Here is a 25,339-nt window from a genome sequence, read left to right on the forward strand (position 1 = left end):
AGTGTATGGTAAGAGTTTTATAGTAATGCTTAAATGTGTGAAAACAATCCCTTTGGAAAAATATAGAAGTGAAAGAATATACACACCTACCCTGCTGAATGATAATTTGAAAATCAAGATTACAAGAGAGAGGTTACCATCTACTGTATTGTACTGTAAATGGCTCATAAAACAGCATGAAAGATCACTGTTGGCAGTTACTCTAAACAGGAAAGGGCAGCACCTTCCTGTGTTTCCTTCCTATGCTTTAAGGGCTGTTGCTATAGAGCAGGTTCTCAGGTTCAGTCGTGGAGACCCCTGTGACTGCAAAATTGGTTGAGACAAAAATCTGCAATCAGTGAGTTATTTTATATTTAATTAATCTCATTATTTAACTAGCCAGTGTTCTTTTCATTCTTATTTTGCATTCAGAAAATTGTGATACTATGAGGTTTACACTTAAAAGAAACAAGTGTTTTTGCTATATGTTTCAATGTTTGACTCTGTTTTGTCATTTTCTTTTTAGTTCACTTTTTCTTAGATGTTCTTTGCACGTTTGATTGTATTTGACTACTGACAATGATGAGCTGAGCAGACACCATTGCAAACACTGAATGTTAATAAGAAACTATTTCACTGTTACCCAAGTATGTACTTGCTAGTAAAATAGTAGCTTAAATAATCAGAATATTAAAAAAATTAAACAAAAATAATGAATTCTTATATCAATCTAAATAGATTCTTGCTTTATTCTGTAAATATTTACCCTATCCAGTTTGTAATTATTTGCTTGATACCAAAAAAGGAACATAAATTGGGAATTAACAGTTTTTTTAATTAAGATTGGAGTCTAATTAAAACCAGAAACTGGATGGGATGAAAACCTGCAATGAGCCCTGGGACTGAACTTGAGAACCACAGCTTTGAATTTACTTTTGGATTAGAACGCCTCCTTTTTATTCATTTCACTCCCTGTCAGACAGTACGTGGTCTACCACCTAAACAATGACACTCTGTGCTTGCTCATGCAAATGAGTTTCAAGTACTAGAGAGATGTACTATGTATACTTCAATTTAAGTTTAATTATTTTTTTCAACATGTGGCTAAAAATGAACATCCCATAAACTTAAAGAAACGACTGAAGTTTAAAAACAAGTGTTTGAAGTTTGATCATTTTAGTCTTCGCAGAATTAAATTATTGCCTTAATTTAAAACGATAGGAACCCTACAGTTCTTTGGCATCCATACACTTTATCTGCCTTAATATGTAAAGACACACTGTCATCTGTAAGTCTTTATTCTAAGGCAGTGGCTGTCAGACAAAGTCCTGGGGATCTTCTATGACTCCTGGGGCATCACGTATAAATGGTGTGTACACACAAAAATGTTGCGCAAGCCTGTTTCCATATTCAAATCGTGATGTATAAAACCTAAATTTGGCATAAAGCCACACACATTTGCACGGTAGCTCATCCCCTGGTGTACGCAAGTTCTCCACTTGGTTTTGCAGACTGTGCTACTGTTCCTGTGTGGTTTCCCTTTCTTTTTTAGATCCACATCCCTGACGCGGCTTTATAAATACAAGAAATTAACCGCATATTTATTAGTTTAATGCATCTGATTGCAATTAACCTGTAACAATATAATTTTCCACAGAATGGTCAAACTATTCTAAATACCATAGCTGCTTTAGAGTTGTTACTTTCACTGAACCTTCTTCATTCAGCTGCTCCCATTAGGGGTTGCCACAGTGGATTATCTTTTTCCATATTACTCTCACTGCACCACTAGGTGTATTTATATTACTGTATTTGAGTGGGGAGTCACAGCTCAGCAGCTGATTGGAAAGCGAATGATCAGGATACAGCATCAAGCACACACTGCCTCAACCATGCTGTCTACTGATCTGCTTTCATACGGAAAACGCTTCAGAGCCTTTCCTCGTGGTTCAGAAACAGTTTCATCCCAAGGACTATAAACGCCCATCAAGTGCTCCTTGTAGAACTGTTTGTACTTATAAGTACAATCACCTCACTGTAAACTTGCGATAGTTATAATCTTGCACAACCTGAGCCACTTTATAAAGCGCGTATTTACATATGATGATGATATCATTTTTAAGATGAAATGCAGCAAAATATATTATACAGATAAAACTTTAACTTCATTTAAATAATCTATGTTGTTAATAAATAAACATGTGACGACTCATTGTCGTAGAACTAGCAAGGAGCTGGTGCTCCATTAACGGATTGTTCCTGCCTCCCGATGTATTCTTGCTGGGGTTGGCACGATACTAGAAGGATAGATGGATAGAATAATTAAACATGTACTATGAAGATATTTCAACGTTCCTTAAAAGTTTTGAAGAATTGGTGTTCTAAGCTTACAGATGGCTTAACGTCTATTACAGAGTTGACTGCGTGGTGATTGGGCATTTGGAGAAAGAAAAGGAAGGACAGGAATTGGGGGGTTAGTACATTTGAGAGAGACAGTACTGCTGCAATAAATTTCATTGAAGGTTGTGCATGGCGCAACAAGCATCCTGCGTGAGGCATGAACAATCGCTGCGCCACCATGTTCCCATGTTTAATAACATGCTTTAATTCCTATCATCATGAAAATGATATCAAGTATACAGGGTGTGCACAAAGTCCGTATACCCCTATCTTTTGGAGGATTTTGAAAGTAAAAGGTTACGTCTTAGGAATCCAAAACCTCTGTATAGGTCCCTCCATGATCTCTGCACAGCCGAATGCGCCGCCAGGTTCTCCTGCTCATGTTCTGCAACATTTGCCGGGTGACTTTCTGGAATGCTGCACGAACCGCATGTTTCAGATGATCACGTGTGGTGGGTTATGCTCGATTTCTTTAAAGAAATGTGGATTTTCTTTTCCCCAGAAAAACACACACGTTTCGATTGTGGGAGCTGCGATAAATCACGCACTCGTCAGAGAACATAACCTTTTCCTTCTCAGCATTTGTTGGAAATTAGTGCAGCATCAGATCACAAGCTTCCTGACGTCTGGCAGGGTCGGTATCTGATAACTCGTTAACGTGCAATGGACGCCAACATTTCATTTGCAAGTCCTGCTTGATGTGTTTTCGCGTTGTTGATTCCGCTATTCCCGACTCAGCAGCACGTTTATGAGTGGATTTCATCGAGGATCGTTGGACAGGCTCTGCCACATCTGCGCACGTTTCGTGCCTTGTGGATGGTCTTCCACTTTGCGGCTCATCTCGGACGCTGCCCGTTGCAAAAGCCTTCTTCTCCCACTGCAACAACGTCCCCTTTGTCGGCGATGCATTCCCAAAATGCACAATAAAGTCATCCATGACATTTTTGATCATTTCCCAGTAACAGGCCGCTCATGAACCCACACAGTGGCCACCAAACGCTCCTCGATTGTGAAAACACTTGTGTCACCCATCGCTTGGTCTTAGAACGACCGCCACGTTGTTGCGATTTCTTGAGCGGCAGCAGTTGGCAGCACCAGACGGGATGTGGGAAACACACCTCGAAATACCGGGAAGACTTGGGCTGATGTCCACAGGAACCAAATTGTCACGGTTATTCCTGTAAATGCTCCTAAAGATAGGGGTATACGGACTTTGTGCGCACCCTGTACATCTCAGTATTTTAATTATTCAGAGAGCTGTAATATCACGAATGTAATGCAGTGGTTCTCAACCTGTGGGGCAGGCCCCTCTAGGGGGGTGTGAAGTAACAAAAAGGGGGGTGTGAAGATGTAAAAAAAGGAAAACAAGAATCAAAAATATGAAAAACATCTGTTGAAACCAAAACAAGTTAACTTAAACTACATTCTGATACTAGAACAATAAATATAGAGTTAGATAAATGTTGATAAAAGTTAAGTAGGTATAATAAAATATGCATCTACATTTCAAAAAAATGTTAGGGGGCGCGATTAAAACTGTTATGAAAACTCGGGTCACAAATACTTAAAGGTTGAGAAATGCTGATGTAATGGATTGTGTCCTGTCGGAGGAAGAGAAAGCCGGTTTAAGAAGCACATGATTCACATACATAGAGCATATAGAAGAACAAATATAAAACAAAGCATTTACAGTAACATGCTACTTTAGTTTCGATGGGATTTGAGAAGCTAGTAAATTAAATGATCTTAAGACGTTTATGATCTACTTTAATTACAAAATAAACTACATGATTAAAGTGTAAATTTAGAGATTAAAATTGACATTTCATGATTTTTCCCCACTGTGTCCCTATTTTTTTTTCTTTTCTTTGTACCTTAATAAGCTTTCATATGACAGTAAGACGGTGGGCTACAACTCGCCTTTTCACGGTGACTTTGATATCTGATAACTTTTTTTTATTTTGGGCACTGTGCGACTTTGTGAACTTGAGCTTTTGAGTTTCTCTGACACTCTGTCACTCGATCAACTTCCTTTTGGTGTTTATACCACTGTTTAAACCAACACACAGTTTTCCTTACCTACATTTGGTATTCACTGAAATTCTTCTATTTCCCCCCGTGCTTTTGCCATTGTCTTTTCACAGAACGCTGAGCTTAAGGCCTAGTTATGTTGATTTGTATATTCAAAGAGGCGCAATTCTGGGAGGAGACAGGGCGGGACAGCAGGCACGTGCGTTACTTTTCATGCTGACCAAGATGTATGGAGCAGAAGAACGTAGAAGTTGGCGAATGCATAGATTTATGCATCTAGGTTTTTTTGTGCATAAGCACATTTCCGCTTTTGTGCTTACACCTTGTTATAGTGTGAATTCTACGCATGGCGTTATGCATGAGGCACCTGGTATTTGTTCCAAACAGTTTCACAATAAGTGAGACTAAGATTAAATTACTTCTAATTGTTCTCATTTAATTACCTGGTAATTTTTCTCTCCTCTCTTCTAATTTTCAATTTAGAAAAGCACAGAAGTGTGTTTTACATTTATAAAATTATTGGCAATATTGTCATTTTTGCTGCACCTTTATATGCCTAACCCTCTTTTTTTCTTACTGATTTGCCTTTTTCTGTGTAGTTTTCCCCTTATTTTTATACTAATAATGACAAATAACATTGAGCAAAACTGTGCAGACACCTGGACCAACAACATTAAATGCGCACAAACTACAACTACTCTAGCGTCAAACTCACTAACGTGTATCATTAGTAGATAATAAACTAAATAACGTGAACACCTGGAAAAGCAGAATAAATGTAGGATGAAAATATTATAAACCAAGTTAAAAAACACTAAATTATTACCATCTAACATTCATAAATGCTTTATATACTCTAATAAAAATTTGGTCACTCAAGTCTGTGCACCTTTTGGGATGCATGAATTGAACCAGATTATCAGAAGAAATACGTGCTTATAAAAGGAGAGAAATCCACAGTAAGTGTCTAGACTAGGATTCAGTCCCAGGACAGACTAATTCACCTGTTGAATTGACTGATGACTTTGTATTTGAGATATTAAAAGACTGCAACAATGTTAAGGTAGTAGACTGAACTGGGTCCCAAGAACTACTCTAACCTACCTAACCCGGGCACCCTGTTACATATACAATTAGTACCTACTGTTGCTAATTACACTAGCCAATTAGAAGCCAGTTTCTCTCCCTAATAATGATTATACTATAAACCTTTAGATTTACTTTTTAGAGCCATTGGGAGCACATAGGTAGCTGACAGGATCAGAAATAAGCTGATGTGATATTTCTTATAGAAAACTGCACTCCTTAATAGTAGTATAAAATGTTCAGTATTGTGCTTGATGGGGTTGTCTGAAGGCAATGCTTTTTGCTGGCAATTGTATTTACTCTTTGCCCGAAAGTAAACAATCACTGTTAAGTACAAAACCTATGCTCATTTAATATTAAATTGATTTTACACTGGCATAATGTACTATTCATAACTGCATTTTTCTCAGTCTTTTGGCATTTTGTTTACATAAATCCTATTGTGTTATGATTGGAAATGAATAGCATCTATTTTTAATATCAGCTGATGAAAACTATGGAGGGAAGAAAAATGGCTGTTTGTGCAGATTTGTAGCAAGGCCCCTTATCCTTTTGTACTATAAAAAACAGTATCTCTATTTTTTTTTTTGTATTTATACGTTTCAGTTTACTTGATAACACTATGCCACTTCAAGAAGCTAATATGAAAAAAAAATGTACTTATATACAGTATATATATACTGTATAAGCTGTGTGTGGTCTTTGGGACAAAAAACAACCCGAAGACTCCCTAGCAGTTTTACTATATTTGTGAACTCTAAGAGGCATCAGCTATCTATTAAGAATTACCCAGGGCTGAGGACATAGGCTCACCTGTGCTTGCTGCTCCACTAGCTTTTGTAAGAAGATACAGGCGATATCATATCTGTATTGCTGGCATATGAGTCCTATTAATCTTTGTCTCAAGAAAATACCTCCAGATAGAAAATGTTGTCCTCTGTTGCTGAGGTGTTTCATTGTCCTGTTGTTAAGCCACGGCATCTGCTTCCTTTCAACATTGTTGCCCTTCATCTGTGTCATGACTATTTGTAGGTGTTCTGCCAGTTTATAGTAACTAATCAATATTTGTGAATGGGTCAGAACCTTTGACCACAAATACAATGGCAAAAGAAAAGCTGTAAAGCCAGTTGTAGGGCAAACAGAATCTATATATAGGGGCAACGACCCGGCCAGGACGCCGTGAGGGACCGGAAGAGGGTCAAAGCCCACCCTGGATCACGTGGGGGCCGCCTTCCTAATGGTCAAAGAAGATGGTATGTGGTGCTCATTGTACATGAAATATTCAAACAAACACACTCCAAGGAGGGAGTTACCTTGGGTAAACGTGCCATGCACAAGAATTCGAAAAGAAAGCTTGCTGGACCATGAAAAAAGTAAAACGCACATTGAGTCTTCTGCTGACCTTTTAGGGAAGCTTGTACTAGAGCAAACTGGAATCAGTCAAATTGAAAGATCTGTATCTGTATTAAATAAATTACAGAGAGATGCCTTTTGTGGAAGCTTTAAGATCCATGCATTGGTTGGCAAAAAATGAGTTGCCACATACAACGTTGTTTGAAAAGCTGTTGAAACACTGTAAAGAAATGGGTTGTTCCTTTTTACAGCATTTTAATGTTGGTAAAAATGCACATTACACCTCTGAAAGAATAATGCAAGAGCGTCTGGATATCTTAGCATCAGAAATAAAGTCTAACATACTGAAAAATATACACACTGAAATGTTTTTCAGTATTCTGTGTGATGAAACCACAGACATCTCGGTTGTAAAACAATTAATTATTTACATTAAATATGCTTGTCGGGTTACTAAAGAGGTCTGAATTAGTTTTATATCAACCCAGAATATGATTGATGGCAAATTGGAAAATATAACCAACACACTAAGTGAGACTATAGACAATCTAGGCTTGAAAACTGCTAATCTGGTTGGACTCGGGTCAGATGGAGCGGCTGTTATGATTGGGAAACAGAAAGGTGTGGCAAAACTGCTTAAAGATAAAACATCTGGACTCTTGGTCAACTCCCACTGTGTAAACCACTGATTGGCCCTTGCAATTGCCAAAGCAGCAGCTGCTGTACCTTATTTAACAAAACTGAACGATATCTTAAGGCAGCTGTTCTATTTCTTCTATTCTTCAGTTAGAATGGCTGGTTTAAAGGAAATTCTAAATAGTCTGAACATTCCCCAGATTAAGCTGAAAATGGCCAGTGACACTAGATGGCTGTCTCATGACTGTGCAGTACAGTCACTACGACAGTGTATGATGAGTGTCATAGCTGCACTGGAAAGAAAGGCCACTGAATGAAATGACATCACAGCTGAAGGATTAAGCAGATGTATTAAAACATACAATTTTGTTTCCTCTCTGATGATGCTTTCAGTCGTATTACCTTTATTGTCCAACTTATTAATCTTACCAAAATTGAGCCAGTTTTGCTCACCACAAAATTGTCCATCATGGAGTTGAAAGACTCTGGGAGATATTTTCAAAGCCTTCATCATTGTCTGGCAGAAGAATGGTCATATCTCCACATTGTTTATAAACAGAGTGATGTCATTCAAAACTTCAATATATGCTCAATACCTAGAGACAGTTGTAAAGCACCTAGATGCAAGATGACATGCCAATTTCCAGCTTTTCCAAAGTTTTCAATGCAGAAACTCATGATTCAAGTGAGTCTGCTGAAATTCTTTTTGATCATTACTCCAAAAATGGTAGCCCTCCAATTTTAAAATATGAAAGTAGCAGGAAAGAATAGACAGTTGAATCAACAATGATCAGAAGTCGACTATACAAAGTCCAAAACAGATTTTACTAAAAATGGCAATGACATCGGAGCTCAAAGAGTCATTTCCAAATTTATTCAGACTAGCTCATATTGGGCTGGTGATCCCAGTGAGCACAGCTGGATGTGAAAGGGGGTTTTCTGCCCTTAAAAGGATCAAGACATGTTTGAGAAATTGCATGAATCAAAGCACGCTGAATATACTCCTGCTGATCTCCTTGGAGGGACCAGATCCTGGGGACTTTGATTATGGGAAAGCTCCAGACAACTGGGCCTCTAGGAACAAAAGAAGAAGAAATATTTAACTGAAGACACCTTCTGCATATGCAAGTTGGCTTTGAAGAATATTTTAAAATTTTTCTTCATTAGGTTTCCCATACCTTTTTCATTGTTTTCACTTTTCTTCCAGACAGCGACAATACTTGTGCATCTTGGTTTATATCATAACAATTGTTATTTTAAAATTTGTTAGGGTTGCAGGATCCTGAATTGTATACTTCTTAAATTTAATAAAAATATTCTGGCAATACATTTCAAACCTTAAAAAAGGAAGTCATATTGAGCATTGGAAAATAATTAATAATAATTAACTAATAAAGAGAGTGCACATTTAATTTTCTCCATCCGGCCCCACCCGGCTATTTTTTCATGCCACCCAGCTGGAAAAAATTTCTGGGGAGAACACTGGACATGGACAGGTGCCAGTTTCACTGTCTGTGTCAAAGTTTCAGTAATACTTCATACAACTGCTGACAAGCCTGTGCCTATTTGTTGCTCTTTCATAAGTAACCCCATTATAAAGATGTCTGTTGATTTGTAATAATTGAGTGAACCCTGATGAATTTGTTTTGCCTCAAATTCAGTGAAATCTTTAAAACATTTGCAAACTTCACCGTATTCCACAAGATGCATTGAGGTCAATAGGGAAGGAACAACTGAACAAGTTTAAAGTGGATAATAATGGTGCAATGATCTTTTAAGTAAGGTAGTCGCCAGGTTACAGACATCTGACCTACAACATATGAACGGGCCGCAGCTGTGACGCATGCACCTCAGTAACTGCCACTCCATCTTCGGCCTGGGGACACTGCAAGTGGCGGCTGGTGGGGGGCAATTTTGCTGCCCGCGTTGTATAGTATCCCTCGGGCGGCTCCTGGCAACAAGCAGTTTCACTGCCCACCACACACGGCTGTCCCATTCATTCTCTGTGGGCGGCTGGTAATGCTGCAAGCGGTGACCCAGTTGTGGCTGAACAGAGGCCATTGAGTGTGAACGGGACGGTGGGGTGTAGCATTGTAGTTTGCATCAGATGGCTGCCTATTGAATGGGGGCCGCCTTTGGCCGCACCATGTTCGTTCTCAATGGACGGACGCTGCAGGCAGCATACTGTAGTGGAGGTGACTGTGAGGTGGGCTGGTGATGAACCGCCCGTCGATGCCCCCATTCATTCTCAATAGTAAGCCTGCTTGTACTATTACGTACACAGCCGGAAGTTGTCTCTTGTCAGTACATCAGACGTGTTGACGATTGGTGCCTTCCAGTGCTGTGCAGAACAGCTCATCGTAATCTTTTGTCTTCACCCTTCAACAATGTCTCTGAAACACAAATCTGATGCAAGTGCTGGTGATACAGTAAAGAAGAGAAAAACCATCACCATTGAAAATAAAGTACAAATAATAAGGTCAGAAAGAGGTGAAACTTCATCATTCATTGGCAGAGTGCTTGGTTACAGTCGGTCAACAATGGCATTTTTTTAATTTTATGTACCTGTTCCGACTTACAAAGAAATTCAACTTGGGTACAAACCTACAGTCCCTATCTCATACGTAACCCGGGGACTGCCTGTATTCCTAAAGGGCTAGCGAAATATCTACCAACTATGCCAGACCGATTATTGTGGCCAAATATGTGATCTGAGCTATGAGGCAGCAGCTCTAAGCACCATGGCTCAGACAACAAAAGATTTAGATGGAACAAATGGGAAAGGGTAGTTGCTAGGTATTTGTAGTGGAGAAGGGCTAAGTGAGTTTTTCATGGGATGATTGTGCATTTTAGTATTTTTGTGGTGCAAATAAAGTCACATTTTAAAAAATAGCACTGTGCTCCTCTGTGGTGATGTGAATGTTGGCAAAAAACAGAATTGACTTTACTGGTGAACAACAGATTACATACAGAAGTGGTACAGGACACTTTAGGGAGCAATAATCCTTTTTTTCACAGTCAAAAAAACATTTTAAACCCCCAAGACACTCTTGTTTTAGTTTTGCATTTTGAAATTGCAAAATCCCTTGCAAACTTAAATTTAGTGTCAGTTCCACAAATCAAAACTTTTCATGTTACACTCATCAATCCTCACAATGTGTTCGCTTACTGAGCTGTGATTCAGGTACTTGAGATTAGAGCAGCAAGTGGGGGGAAAACTAAGCAATATGTGATTTGTTTCAACTGCCACCATTTCAAATTAGTCCTCAGCTTCCCATTCATTTTCTGAAATCAAAGTATTATAAACTCATTTATTTGGTTTCATATTAATGTTTTCTTACTGGTTTAAGCATTTCTAAGCAGCCTTCCAGTACTTCCCTTATATGAACCATTAACAAGCAGTCATCACAGCATCAAAACACACTTCAGCTCTGCTGAAACATTTGGAAAGAATCTTGAACCCTTTCTAACTTGATTGGTTATCATTTCTCATGGGGCCAACAGAAAAGATGATACAATAGTAATGATCGTGTGCTATTAATTTGAAATAACATTCTGGAATCCAGGAACCATAATTGTGGGTGTGTGGCGTATAAATTTTATTATGTCCATGCTGTTTTTCTCCACATACTTAGGTTTCCTGCTATTAAATGACACACTTATTAGGATAATGGATGACTTGGTTAACTGTACCCTGCAATGTAGCCGGCATCCTATCCAGAGCAGTTTCTAGCATGTAACAACAGCTACTGGGATAAGTTAGTAAGAAAGGCGAGTTTAGAAAATGAAGGGGTTAAGGTCTCAGCCTAATTGGGGGGAGAATGTGTGTTTAATTGTCCTGTGCTAGTAAATCAAAGAATTCAACAATAAAAATAAGAACAAGGAGTAACTCCTCACATTGAACACTTTAATTAAACAGATTTAAATAAATCAATAGTCTTGAGCAAGAAATATATTATGTCAGTGTTAATGTTGTGATCAGAATTCTAACTATTTTGAATTCAGAGAAATATTGGTTTGTTTCCTTTTCTTTCAATAGAAGCAAAATCATTTTTAACTATTGTAATATTGTTCTGGTTCATAAATATGCTGTATTTTAATTAATAAATCTCTCCATATTTCAAAGTTTGTTTGTTGTGTCTAATTTGTACCTCATGCTTAAAACCACTTGACAGTTGAACTGCTTGGGGTAGAAGATAAATGGATTATTGACTTCTTTTTATTTACAGACATATTCCCATCAGGCCAATCATTTAATACTCATCCGCATCTAGTTTTAAACCCTTTTTAATTTCTTTTCTTTTTAGCTTAAATTATAAAAAGATCTATTTTAGCGTCCTACTCTTTTAAATTTTTAGAAGGTATGTCATTTAATTGATTTTTGCAAAATAAATGAACCTGCTTTACCAGAAAAAAAACTGTTAGAATGAAATACATTAAGCTCCCTGCTAAGCACTTCCCACATTATATAATATACAATATAAAGCTGGCAATTATTGTATTTTTACTGTAAATATTTGAGTGATTTGCTCATTAAAATCACTGGCTTGCTGTAAACTCAAAATAAACAGGACAAATTCCATTTATAACACTGAAACATACCGACGAGTCTTTTTCATTTTTGCCTTAATTTTGCTTTCGCGTAAACCATTATGCAAATGAGATTCAGTGTCCTGAGCTTACTGTATCTGAAGCATATATGTATTTACAGACCAATCGCTTTTTCTTGAATAGTAACCCACAGAGTACAGTGTTATAACTTGGTTTAAGTATCTGAACAGTCACTCTAGCATAGTTTTCAACATTTGCTTTGTTTTTGTTATTGATCTAATATATTTTTACTATTTTCAAAATGTCATCTTGGTACCATTATGTAGTGTTGAGGCTTCTTTGTGGCCATTGTTATTTTGGATTGCATTGACTTCGAGACCCTGCAGGGATCTGGACCCCCACAGCCTTGTACAGAATTGAGCAAGTTTTGAGTATGGTTTTTTATATATATATATATATATATATATATATATATATATATATATAATATAGTTTTGGGGACCGTCCCCGTATATTGTCCTTCAGACAAGTAAAGCAAAGTTGCAAAAATAAATTATCAAAAGTCCTCGGTTTTTCTGTAGAGAAAAGAGATTCAGGTAAGTACCACGTGACAATCCTTTATTTCACGATATTTCACTCACCTTTAGGCTTTTTGACTGCCTCCTAATCATACGTGTGTGACTATATATATATATATATATATATATATATATATATATATATATATATATATATATATATATATATATATATATATATATATATATATAATTTGTAAGAAGACGCTATATAGCGCCTGATTGGACACGGGAGGCACGTGTGAATTAATAAGACATTTATCTTCAGCTGGAGGGCACATCTTCCCCGTAATCCCTCCAACCACAACACATTCCCAAGCACTAGTAACCACCAGTAAACACAAATAATCTCTCCTCCTTGGCACCACCACTCCTCCCTAGCAACCTAGTCCTCCTCCACCCAACTCTGGCCGATGAGAGGTGGTTGCTCCAGCCCAGTTTTGCGGCCATCTAGCGTCCAGGGGAGGTATTGCACTGTCCAGGGCTGCTCCCCCTAAATATAGTGTGCAATGGGCGTCCTGTCTGGGCATATATATGCACTAGCAAAATACCCGTGCTTCGCAGCGGCAAAGTACTGCCTTAAATGTTTTATTGAAACGAAATTGAAATCTTTTTAAACTGAGGGAAAATATACCAATAATTATTTGTTAAGGATCTCTTTGTATACCACATTGTGAGTTCGGCCCTCCAGTTGTAATATGACCAAGCTGTGCGCTGAGCTTACTCTTAAGCATGCAACGTACAGCTGGCCATGTGAACAGTAATCTTGTTTCAATTCTCACAGCTTGGATTGCTGCTGTCATAATCGGTTTGAGTTTCATGGTTTGTTTCAATTACGACAGTATTTGTAGGATTTGTGTTGAAGAGACATTCGGCATCTGTCAAGCGCTGCAAGTATACAACCAGTTTCATCGATAACTTCACATCCAGCTTTTGAGAGTTTAAACATTCATAAACATCAAAGAGTCCACTACTGAAATTGTCACCTGTGAATCTAAGATGTTTAAGAGGCATTGGCAGTTGTCCAAAGGTGTAAAATATTTGGCCATTTCGGTACACTTGAAAGCGAAAACCGAACAATTCAGCGGCAGCCATCAACTCACATGCAGATGCATAGGTCATTCTTATAGTGCTCCTGTGTAGTATAATTATCTCCTGTACCGTCATTAGTCCACACCTTGAACCTGTCCCAGTCATTCAATACATAAGACACAATGTTCCTCCGGATATCAAGAATGAGCCTGATATGACCGTGCAATATGTAACAAAGAGAATGGAAAAGGTAGGTGCCATCTCCGGGCATGGAAACCACTCGGTAAGTGACAGTTCTTTGATCGATGGTGATTACCTCGATAGACATGTTAATGCGGGTACGGTTGGAATGATAAAAGAAATGAGTACCTGAACAATGTAAAGTAAGTCTAAAATATCTACACAATAACTATAATTGTAATAAATGAACAATAAAACAGTGGAGAAGCCGTGGATTAAATAAAAAGGCTGTAGTTATCAGCAGGGAGATGTGAATCCTGTGGCGAAGCAAGGAAGGGAATGTAGAGACTGGAGCGACGGACGGCCTTATATAGGCAGGCAGCGAACAACGTGGGAGGCGTTGGGATGGGGGACCCAACGCCGCCTCACACAGTGACCAAGCTGCAGGCTATGGACGTATATATGTACGAAAGTAGGATTCCGTTAGCGTTGGGAACCCGCGTATCAAATTTCTTGAAGATGGGCCCATAAGTAACAAAGACTGTTGAAAAGTTCAATATGGTGGCCAACAGTGGCATCATACCACCGAAATAAGTACCAAATTTCAGCCCTCCAACTACACGGAAAGTTGGAGAATTAGTGACGTTGGAAAGTTCAATATGGTGGCTAAAAGTGGTGTCATACCACCAAAATAAGTACGTACATTAGTTTTGGTTAGCGCAGGGAAGCCGCCTATCAAATTTCGTGAAGATGGGGCCATAAATAACAAAGTTCATCATGGAGGACGTTGTTGACCGTTATGACCGTTAAGCATAGAATTACAGAAGCTGTAAGGAATGAGCCTGCCAAATTTCAGCCTTCTACCTACAAGGGAGGTTGGAGAATTTGAGTGAGTGAGTGAGTCAGTCAGTCAGTGAGGGATTTGCCTTTTATTAGTATAGATATACATATATATATGTCCCTAAATGTGTATATGTATATTATGTATGTATGTATGTATGTGTATATATATATATATATATATATAGTCACAAGGCGCTATATAGGCGCCCGACCTGATACAGATAGACACGGAGGCACGTATAAAAAAACACAAAGACTTTATTTTTCTTCAGCTGTGGGACACGTCTTCCCTGTGCCACATAGCCCAAACACAGTCCCAAGGCACAACAAACACAACCAACAATCCTTTTTCCTTGACCACCACTCCTCCTCCTCAAGCTTAGTCCTCTTCCTCCCGACTCTGGTTCCTCGAGTGATGGTGGCTGGGCCCTTTTATAGCCCACCCGGAAGCGTTCCAGGTGATTGACCACCTGGTCCTAATTGCACTTCCGGGTGGTGCTGAAGCCTCGTCCAGCCGGGCTGTTGGAAGCAGACAGCCCCCCTAGCGGCCACCCCGGGCCCCAACCAAGCTGTGGAGGACTCCATCTCCCATGAAGCCCTGCGGGTGGTTGGGGAATCACCATCGGCCAGGGATTCTGCCATCAAGCGTCCCGGGGGAGATATTGGATTGCCCATGGTGGCTCCCCTGGAACATAAGCAGCAGGGGTATCCCTGCCGGGCATGGGACCCGACTGTCCTTAACTATGTATGTGTGTGTGTGTGTGTGTGTGTGTGTGTGTGTGTGTGTATATATATATATATATATATATTGGATTCGATATGTGATTTTCTTGAAGACACTTTCATGTCCCGTGACACGAGACTTTGTGCCAAGACATTTAACCATGCCTGGGGCTGGAAATAAAAGACAAAGAATAGATGACAAAGTAGAACTCGTAAGGAATTCAAAAACGTTGGCGCGATACACATGCAAAGCAGGTTAGAGATATTTGAAAGTCTCGCAATTGCACAAACAAAGGGAAATTATTACTCAGTGAAATAACGGAACAGCGAAAAGAGATCAAATATTGTTTGGATATAAAATTTAAGTTGGAGACTTGTAGATCGTCTAATTTGTGTTGCCATCAGGGAAAAGTAGTGTTTCTTCCCAGTGAAGAGGCATATCCGTGAGAATTAAAAGATGAGATTGTTGTTTTCCACGGACAGTCTCACGGGGATTCTTTCAAGTCACGCCCTAGTTACAATCATTTTTAAAGAAGATCATCTAAACTCTCAGTGAACTCTTAAGTGAAGTGAGCAGACACAAGCATATATACATATATATACAGAAAGAGAGAGAGTGGTAAAGATATATTGTAATGAACCAGTTGGGTGACAAAATGGACTAACACTCTGACTAAGTTGGTGGACCTTAAAGGGACTACTTGTTACACAGCTGTAGAATTTGTGTCTCTTTCCTTCGCTATCATCTTACACTGTAGCTCTGCTTCTCTAACCCATGACACTCTGTGCCATTCCTCACCCTGACCTTCTGTATTAAGCACGTATGTTGATTCAGAGTATTCCTCTCTTCATGTGGGATCCAAAGGAAACATCCCACTTGCTCCTAAACTCCATAAGTTAATCCATGGCGGGGTCTTTCCAAAGACTTGCCCTGAACCACAGGCCAAGACTGATGGATTTTATTAGAGATGAGCTTTTTAAGTGTATCTGTTTTCCATTAAAGTGCCCTCCCCTAATGCTCTGCACAGGTAAATTTTATAGGTGACTTCTCTACCCCTCTGACAATCCTCAGGAACCTGGCAGGGTCTCTCTCTCTCTCTCTCTCTCTGGTCCAGGAATCCAGTTTCCATTAGTTCAGTCTATGGATATTACAATTTTCATTATTATATACATGTACATGCACACACAGAATTTAAACTGTATATATAAGATAAAACTGAATGTATTCTGAAGTGAAAATTACAGTAATCTGGTTAGAGGCAGTGGCATAAGAATTAAAAATTAAAATGAGGCAAAAAGAGAACAAAGAAAAGGAGAAAAGTTCAATGCTCTCAGTTTTAGAATTAATGCTTTATTATCATCCATGGGCTACTTGTATGCATTGTACGTTTTGTGCATTCTGATTAGCTGATTTTCAAAATGCCAAATTAAGCTGATAAAACTCTTGCAGTTCTTTACAAATGCTGAGAAATTATTTGGTGAATCTGCTTAGGTCCTACTGCAACAATGTCCAATTCTTGCATGACAGAGTCTGCCTGATGTATTCAAGAATGTGTCCTGATGATTAAAGTGACTAAAAAATAACTGCATCTTGTCAAACGAAAAACCATTTTTCACTTAACATTTCTATACACGTATTTTCTTCACAATGTCCAGCAATGGCATACCTTTTAACTGTGCACTTTGTGAACCCTTCAAGGTATCATGTTTTAAAACTGCCTGTTCTGTTAAATGTCTTGCCTTTCCCACAGGAATGTCAGTAAACCAGTTTGACGAGTCATTGATTCAGGATGTCTATAACCTGGCCATCCATCCAGCTATGCACCCATCCTTTATAACATCTATTTAACCCAGCTAAGTATTGCAGCCTATTCTTGCAGTATCGTTCAGACAAAGGTAAATCAGCCTTGATTGGAAACCAGTAATAACATGAAAACCAATTATTTATCTCACATGCACTGTATTATTAAGTTTTCATAATAGTCTTGTGGGATTTATCTGTGTACTTGTTTCCTTTAAGGAACCCATGTTTGAAAAATAGTTGATATAGTATTATACATTTTGGCAGACATAATTTTCTGCTGTTTTTCCCACCTTTTTAAAAAATGTTCCATTAGAGAGATTAAAAGTTATTCATTCCCTGAACAGAATTTCATTAAATCAATTTACAAGCTAGATATGTTAGAGTTTAGGAATGGTGCAGTGGTCACCATTGCTATCTTGCAGGCTTCACTAGATTGGGTTTAAATCCTGGCCCTGACATTATCTGTCTGTTGTTTCAGGGTCTACATTGGTTGTTCTCCCTCACAACCCAAAAGTAAACTAAGGGCATATGTGAGTGAATTTAAATGTAGCAAGAGACTTTCTAGCTTTCCATCCAACACTGGTGTCTACTTTGCACTTGATGCTAATGGCATAGCATTTTGCTCTCTGATATTGGATTACAGTATACGGTTTCAGGAGAATCAAGTTCAAATATTAATTTAAGTCTCTTTTTCCATGGCTTAATTTTGCACACCTTTTTTCTTTATATTGTGACAAGAAATTAAGCAGTCCAAATTTCATAAAAAGAACTTTCCCCTTATTTTCTTGGGGCCAAGCCTGCCACTGAGACCATTGTGATGCAGATCAGGTCAGGTTGAGGAGCATTCCCTGGTATAGTGCATTGCTGCACCCACCACATGACAAAATAGCTCAGGATCCCAGTTGGCAACTCCCCCAGGCAGACACGTGGTCTAGTCCCACCCTATGGAAAGGACCATCTATCTGCCCCAGCCAGGTGTTACGTGGACATTTCCCTTGGCCTGGTCCAGCTGCTCGGGTCCTCAACAGTGAGGATCCTGCAAGCTGTATCACCCTCTGGGAATCGCACAACATGGCCACAGTGCCGTACCTGATGCTCCCTCACAATGCAGGTAATGTGCCTCATTCAGGACTGCATGGGCAACCGGACATTCGACACAAAGTCAAACCAGCGGTACCCAAGGATTCTCCGAAGAGACACAGCACTGAAGGATTCCAGTCTTCATCTCAGGTCACTGGATAGTGTCAATGTCTTGCAACCATATATCAAATCATGAATCACTGGAACTCTAAAGACTTGGACCTCCATCCTTTTGCAAAGATAGCAGGAGTGTCACACAACCCTTTCAAGCGACCTCATGACCCCCCCATGCTTGGCCAAACCGTTTACTTTCTTCATAGGAAGAGATTTCAGTTCACATACAGTATATAAAGGGAAATATAAGTGACTTCTCAGAAAACAGAACTTTGATGCCGGAAAAATGGAGAGCACTAAAAAACAGTAAATAGACACTCTAAAAGACAGGTTTCTCATCTGGCACATCACGAGTGCCAAATGGTCTCTACCTAAGACTGCCAGTCTTCACATTGACGTCTTTCTGCAGTGCCTCACCATATAATTCCCAGTTGTTCTAAGTAAATAGGGCCTCAAGAAGCTGACAGGAAGAAATATACATTTCTAGATATTCTTCATGGTTGAATGAACAAAAGTATGTAACTGCGGAGAAAACAGAAAAGCACATAAGTCAGTAGAAGAGTTTATTCGTCATGTTGTGCCCATCTCAGCTATGTATACTTAACAAAGACTAACAATATGTGACATCATATGTGATGGAACACAAAAAATAATTGAGAATGTGCCATTTGGTACAAAAGTTCCCAAATGTGGAAGAATTACTTATTGGCTTACCCTGCTTTAATGTTGTCCAGGTTCAAAGAAAATAGTCTTAACAAATTACATAAAAAATGTAATTCCTTTAAAAGTAGAAAAGAGTTCTACTTTAATGTATACCTCTGAAGTTAAAAGAAATAAAGTGTTTCGTCATTCAGCTGATAGCGGGTTAGATAATGGATGGACGGATGGGTGTCATTCAGCTGTGTCACTTATGTTTTAGGGGGCATCTTAGTGGAAAACTCACTCACCGAATAAACGCAAAGGAGGCCGAGGTATACAGAATCTTGGAATTATTACATATACGTTGTGACAGATAGGGGGCGCTGACGCCCCCTTGAACCCTCAGACCAGACACCAGGTAAAAGTCCAATAATTGACTTTTTTTAACACAATAATGTGCACAAAGCACCCTCCACTCCACTATACTCATAAATCTACACAATACAATAATCAATAATCAAATCCTCCTCTCCCAGACGCGTTGTTCCCTTCCTCCCAACTCAGCTTGTCCGTCTGGGATTTCCCACAGTCCTTTATAGTCCACGACCCGGAAGTGCTTCTGATCCCTCAGTCCATGTGATTATCCAGCACTTTCGGGTCGGGTGAAAACTCTTCTTCTTCATCCCAGAAGTACGCCATTTCCTCTGTCGCTGTGCCTAAGACGAACTTCCGGGTTATAGGGAAAATAGCAGTCCCTACTCCTCCCTGAAGTCTCCCCTGGAGGTCCCCATGGTATCCAGCAGGGCTGTGATAAACTCCACTGTCCATGATGCCCTGCTGGAACTCTGGGCACCTCTATGTTGCAAGAAGGGCTCCACCTGGTGGCCTGGGGGTATTGGCCGGGATGAACAGCTGGCCATATCCCACAACGTATATGAGAGATAAATAATACCGTAAGAACACAAAAGTATCAAATAAATAAAAGAAAAACAACAACTCTTCTGCCTTTACAGGTGTTGACCACTTGTGTACCACAAAGCACTCGTTTGTCTTACCTTTCAGCAGTTTCTCTTCCCCAAAAACTAGATCTCTCTTCCTCCCTACCATGGGTTTATGGCTGTAATGATTTTAATTTGTGGAACTAGTTTCTCAGTGTTCCTAGTAGACTGTTATAAACACAGATATCAAAGTATACATTAAACCTGAAAAGTCTGCAATAAAGTTTAAAACAAGTTCAAGAGGATCCATGGATCCTTTACATACTGTCCCACCACCCTGGTAGGAGACCCTTGTGTACAGTATATTATTATTTATCTTTTCTCCTCCCAGATTTACATAGTCATTTTTGGAATTGTAGACATTCTGTATTATCTAACGGCACAACAACAACATTTATTTATATAGCACATTTTCATATAAAAAGTAGCTCAAAGTGCTTTACATAATGAAGAATAGAAAAATAAAAGACACAGTAAGAAAAATAAAATAAGTCAACATTAATTAACATTGAATAAGAGTAAGGTCAGATGGCCAGGGTGGACAGAAAAAAAAACCTCCAGACGGCTGGAGAAAAAAATAAAATCTGTAGGAATTCCAGGCCATTAGACTGCCCAGTCCCCTTCCAGTCTAAATATGGAAACAAATAATTGCTGACGCATTTTTAAAGGCACACTCTTTGTACCTTTGAAGAGGTTACCGGCTGCAGTGACTCATCTTTTTATTGAGAAATTATTCCAATTGCACATTTTTCCAAAAAGCATTAATTTGGATCAAGGTCATCAGTTTATCTTTATATTTTGGAGGCACTATTGTAGAATGTTGTAATCTAAGGTTAATCTTACCTCTAGCTATCACCTGGAAAGTAATGACCAAACACCTGTTTCCATCCTTACTTCAAGATGTATAAAAACTAAACTTGGTGTAAAGCCACGCACATTTTCATGGCAGCCCCACACCATTCATATGATCTTTTCTGCTCTGCTTTTTTTTTTTGCAAATTGGCAGCACCCAGCATCAAAGCAGTGTTATTTGCTTTGTAACACTGTGGTCTTTCTTTATTACATTCACATCCATGACAAAGACTGTATCAAATACACTGAAATTAATTGCATATCATTTACAAATTTAAGGTACTTGATTGTAATCATTCTGTAACAATATAATAGTGCATGGAATGGCAAGACTATTCCAAATATCAAAGCTGCTTGAGCATTGCTACTCTCAGTGCGCCAAAGAGAGCATTTTAACCTGTTTGTTGTATTTATGTGCAGTATCACAGCTGCACAGGTTATGTCAAGAGCACAGAGGATTATTGCTTACTGCAGAAGATACAGCTTCCAGCCCTGAGGAACATTTATAGCACACGCTGTCTGAGGAAAGCCACCAGCAGCTGCATGGATTTCATTCATCCATGCCACAGTCTATTTGAAATTCTCCCCTCTGGCAAACACTTCAGAGTCTTTCCTGCATGGACCTCGAAGCTCAAAAACATTTTCATCTCAAGAGATATAAACGCACTCAATCAGTCCATCAAGAGCTACATATTGTACTTATGCTTTCATATCATACGTTTTTATTTATTTATTGTATTTTTTTTATCATTTTATATGAAAATAAGTTTATGGAGGAGTTGCATATTGAATTTCATTGAATCATACAATGACAATAAAGAAATGAAATTCAGTTCAATTCAAGAGACAGGGTATTTACAGATAATTATGACTGGCTTCTAAGTTGATTTAGATTTACAAAAACTATACTCTTGAAGCTCTGTGCTGTAAGAATACTAGGGTGTATACTTGATATCATTTTTAATGATGAAATACATTAAAGTATATATATATTACATTTTACAAATAAATCGTTAACTTCATTTAAATAATGTGTACTATTTTAATAATGTAAATAATGTATACTATTAATAATTAAACATGTGAGGGCACAGTGGCATTGTGGGAGTGTTGAGCTGGCACCCTGTCCAGGGATTGTTACTGCCTTGCGCTCTGTGCTTGCTGTGACTGGCACGACCCTGGATGCATGGAATAATTAAACTTTTAAAACAAAAATTTTTCAATGTTCCTTAAAAGTTTTGAAGAATCAGAGTTCTAAGCTTGCAGCTGGTTTTCAGTTTATTACAGGTGCTTATTGTGCGGCGATTGGTTACATGGAGAAAAAAAACAGAAGGAAAGAAATTGGGGGTTAATACGTTTGAAAGAGACAATACTACTACAATAAATTATTCCATCCACGGTTGCAGACATCCCAGCAAACATCTTGTGGGAAGCAGAGAGAATACCCAGATGGGGTGCCTGCTTATCGCTAGCACTGTGCCCCGCACGTTTTTAATACAAGTTTTAATGCATTTTTTCATGAAAATGATATCAAGTATACATCTTAGTATTCTAAATTGTTCATAGACCTGTAATATCATGAATGTAATGTATCCATTGTCTTTAACAAAACAATGGATGGAAGGTGCTATTACATTGATTTGCATATTCAAATATGTGGAATTCTGCGAGGAGTCACATTGGGGCTGTAGGCACATGCATGTGCGTTAAAATTCACATTGATTGGGATTTATAAAAGGGAAGTGCATGGAACTTTCCTTACACACAGTTTTATACATTTGATTTTTTTTTTTTGCATACGCATATTGCTGTTTTTGTGTGTACTTCATGAATTTTATGCGTAGCATTATATATGAGGCCCCATTTGTACAAAATTGAAGCAGATGGAGAACAGGAATTTGAGATATTGATAATTGTGTATTCCAAGTTTCCTGGTTCATGAAAGAACTATTTAGTATATTAGAAGGAATATGGACTACAGGATCACTCCTTGGATAGGGTGGAGGACATTTCTGTACTTCAATTGCTAACAAATTACTAATTTCTGGTAGGCAACATTTGAAGCTTGAGCCCTAAGAAGTCAGTTCTGTCCTTTTTGAAGTTTCTTTAATGCTAGAAGGCATTAGTGGTGTGCAGTTACTTTTTCTATTGCAGCGTCACCTGTACTGTGTGTTGCCCTGTCAGCCATAAGCTATTCTGCCTAGAATGGCCTCACCATCTCTAGCTAGAGAGACAGTCACCCTCAGCTCCTTTAAAATTACCAGTTCTTTAGCATACTTGGAAAGAAAAATGAATGTTTCCTCTTTGATGACAACACTTTGTCTCCTTCACTTGAGCCTTTCACCATCAAATGCAAAAAATTTAACAGGAAATTTACCTTTTTATACTTTTTCTCATTTATTTTTTTACTTTATTACAACTTTGCTGTTTTGTAATAAGGACATTATCCCTTCACCATTTTATATGTTTATTTCGTATAATGCTACTCATCATTAGGGAAAATGTTCTATGTATGTGAGTTTATATGCAACAAAATATGGTTTGATGGCCATCTCATTGAAGACATTTTTTGAGAAAGCGAAAGCTAGCTTCATAATTCTGTGATCTGTGTAACATCTGGTACCTATTTTATGACAAGAAGTAAATTTTAAAATATTATGTATTGTTACAGATAAAATTAATGCCCCAAAGAAATGCCAACAAAATATACAGCAATATAGATTCACCATAAACTTTCTTTTAATGATATATGAAGACTCACACGACTCTTATAAACCTGCATTGGAGTGATCTTGCACATGCTCAAAACAAAATTTTAAAATGTTTGTGCTGTTAGTCTTCACCCCAAAATAGTCTCAGCATTTTTAGTGAGAGTAAGGCTGGTGCAATTATCTTAGAAAAGAATCATACAAGAGAATGAAGAAAAGGCAACTTTGAAAAAAGTTAACTGTTCTTGTGTCACATGTGTCACAGAGGAATTCTAAAGTCTGTATGTTCATGAATCTTTATTAAAAGACAGAGTATCCACAGAGAGATGTTACACAACCTCAGAGAATGCAACATATCTTTTACATGGCAGATCATCAGTATACAGGTCAGATGTCTCTGGGGAGTGATGAGCTAATAGCCATATTTAGTAAGGTAGCCTTACATTTTCTAATCTCGCTTTTAAAACCTTTTTTAAAACAAAGCATGAATTTTAAAAGCAATGTCTCAGAAACGTGATTGTGAAGAATTTATTGAAAGAAGCTCCACTGCTAGGTGGTATATTTCTGGCTAAAACATCAAATTAAATATAGTTTGGTAAGCTATTGACTTTCAACACACCAAAGAGCCCCTATATATCACTATTTAGGGAGTGGATGTAGAGGTGGTACCCTCCTACAAGTACTTGGAGGTCCACATCAATGACAGGTTGCGCAGATCTCATAACACAGAGGAACTGCATAAGAAAGGGCAGAACAGACTCTTTATTTAGAAGACTGTGGTCCTTTAATGTGGAACGGGACATCCTTCAAATTTTCTACAACTCTGTGATGACCAGTGTGGTTTTCTATGTTTTAGTGTGCTGGACTGGAAACATCAATTCAAGAGAGATCCGCCGAATCAACAAGGAACTTAAAAGGGCAATCTCAGTTGTTAGACACACTCTGGATACCTGGAGGCAGCTGTACAGGAGAGTTAACCTATTGCCATTATGAACAATTCTGCACATCCTTTCCCTGACACACTAACAACTGAGGACTTTCAGCCAAGGAAATATTCAGCAAAAGTGTGTTAGGAAAAGTTACTGTTGCTCCTTTATACCAACAACAGTATGCTGCCATAATGCCTCACTGTGACTGTGATAGTAATTTTTTAGTCTTCTGGTGTGTGTTGACACCACAGTGAGTGGTATACCTGTATAAATTTATATCTATTTATGTATTCATTTCTATGAAGAGTTTCAATAAAAAGCCTAATTTACCCCTGAGGACAAATAAATATCTATCTATCTATATATCTATCTATCTATCTGTGTGACCCTAAAGTAGTCCAGTGTCAGTAAGTGAGTGTGTGCTAAAATAGACAAGCACCCTATCCAGGTTTGATTTACTGCTTTCTACTAAATGCTGACGGAATACTCTTTACAGCTTAACAAAAGTGAATTGGATTAAAATAAAAATAATAATTTGTAAGTCATTTTGGGTAAATGCATCATACGCATTAAAACAGAGTCACTAACAATGATCTCTATTCATCCATCCATACAGTCATTCATATCCAAGCTTGCATAACCCAGTCCAAGGATGCTGAAGGCCGAAGGTCTTTCATAAAACCATAGTGTGTAATGAAGGAACTAGTTCCCAAGGTGTGCTTATAAGTACTAAACAGTTTATTGGAATATCAGTCTATCCATGTCTGTTCAAACCTGCTTAATTAAAATGTGAGGTTTTGAGCAGAGGAGTCTATCTTGGCAA

The 25,339-nt window shown here is 38.4% G+C and overlaps 1 protein-coding gene across 1 annotated transcript in view; it reads left to right on the forward strand.

Annotated features, from left to right (window-relative positions):
* The first annotated feature begins 274 nt into the window (after window positions 1-274).
* LOC120532727 (cortexin-3) overlaps window positions 275-25,339 on the forward strand; it is a 95,434-nt gene continuing 70,369 nt past the window's right edge. The window contains exon 1 of the mRNA XM_039759041.1: window positions 275-337. The gene's annotated coding sequence lies outside the window, so the exon portion shown is untranslated. The remainder of the gene's footprint in view (window positions 338-25,339) is intronic.

The sequence above is a fragment of the Polypterus senegalus genome, chromosome 7, assembly GCF_016835505.1.
Source record: "Polypterus senegalus isolate Bchr_013 chromosome 7, ASM1683550v1, whole genome shotgun sequence".
NCBI lineage: Eukaryota > Metazoa > Chordata > Cladistia > Polypteriformes > Polypteridae > Polypterus > Polypterus senegalus.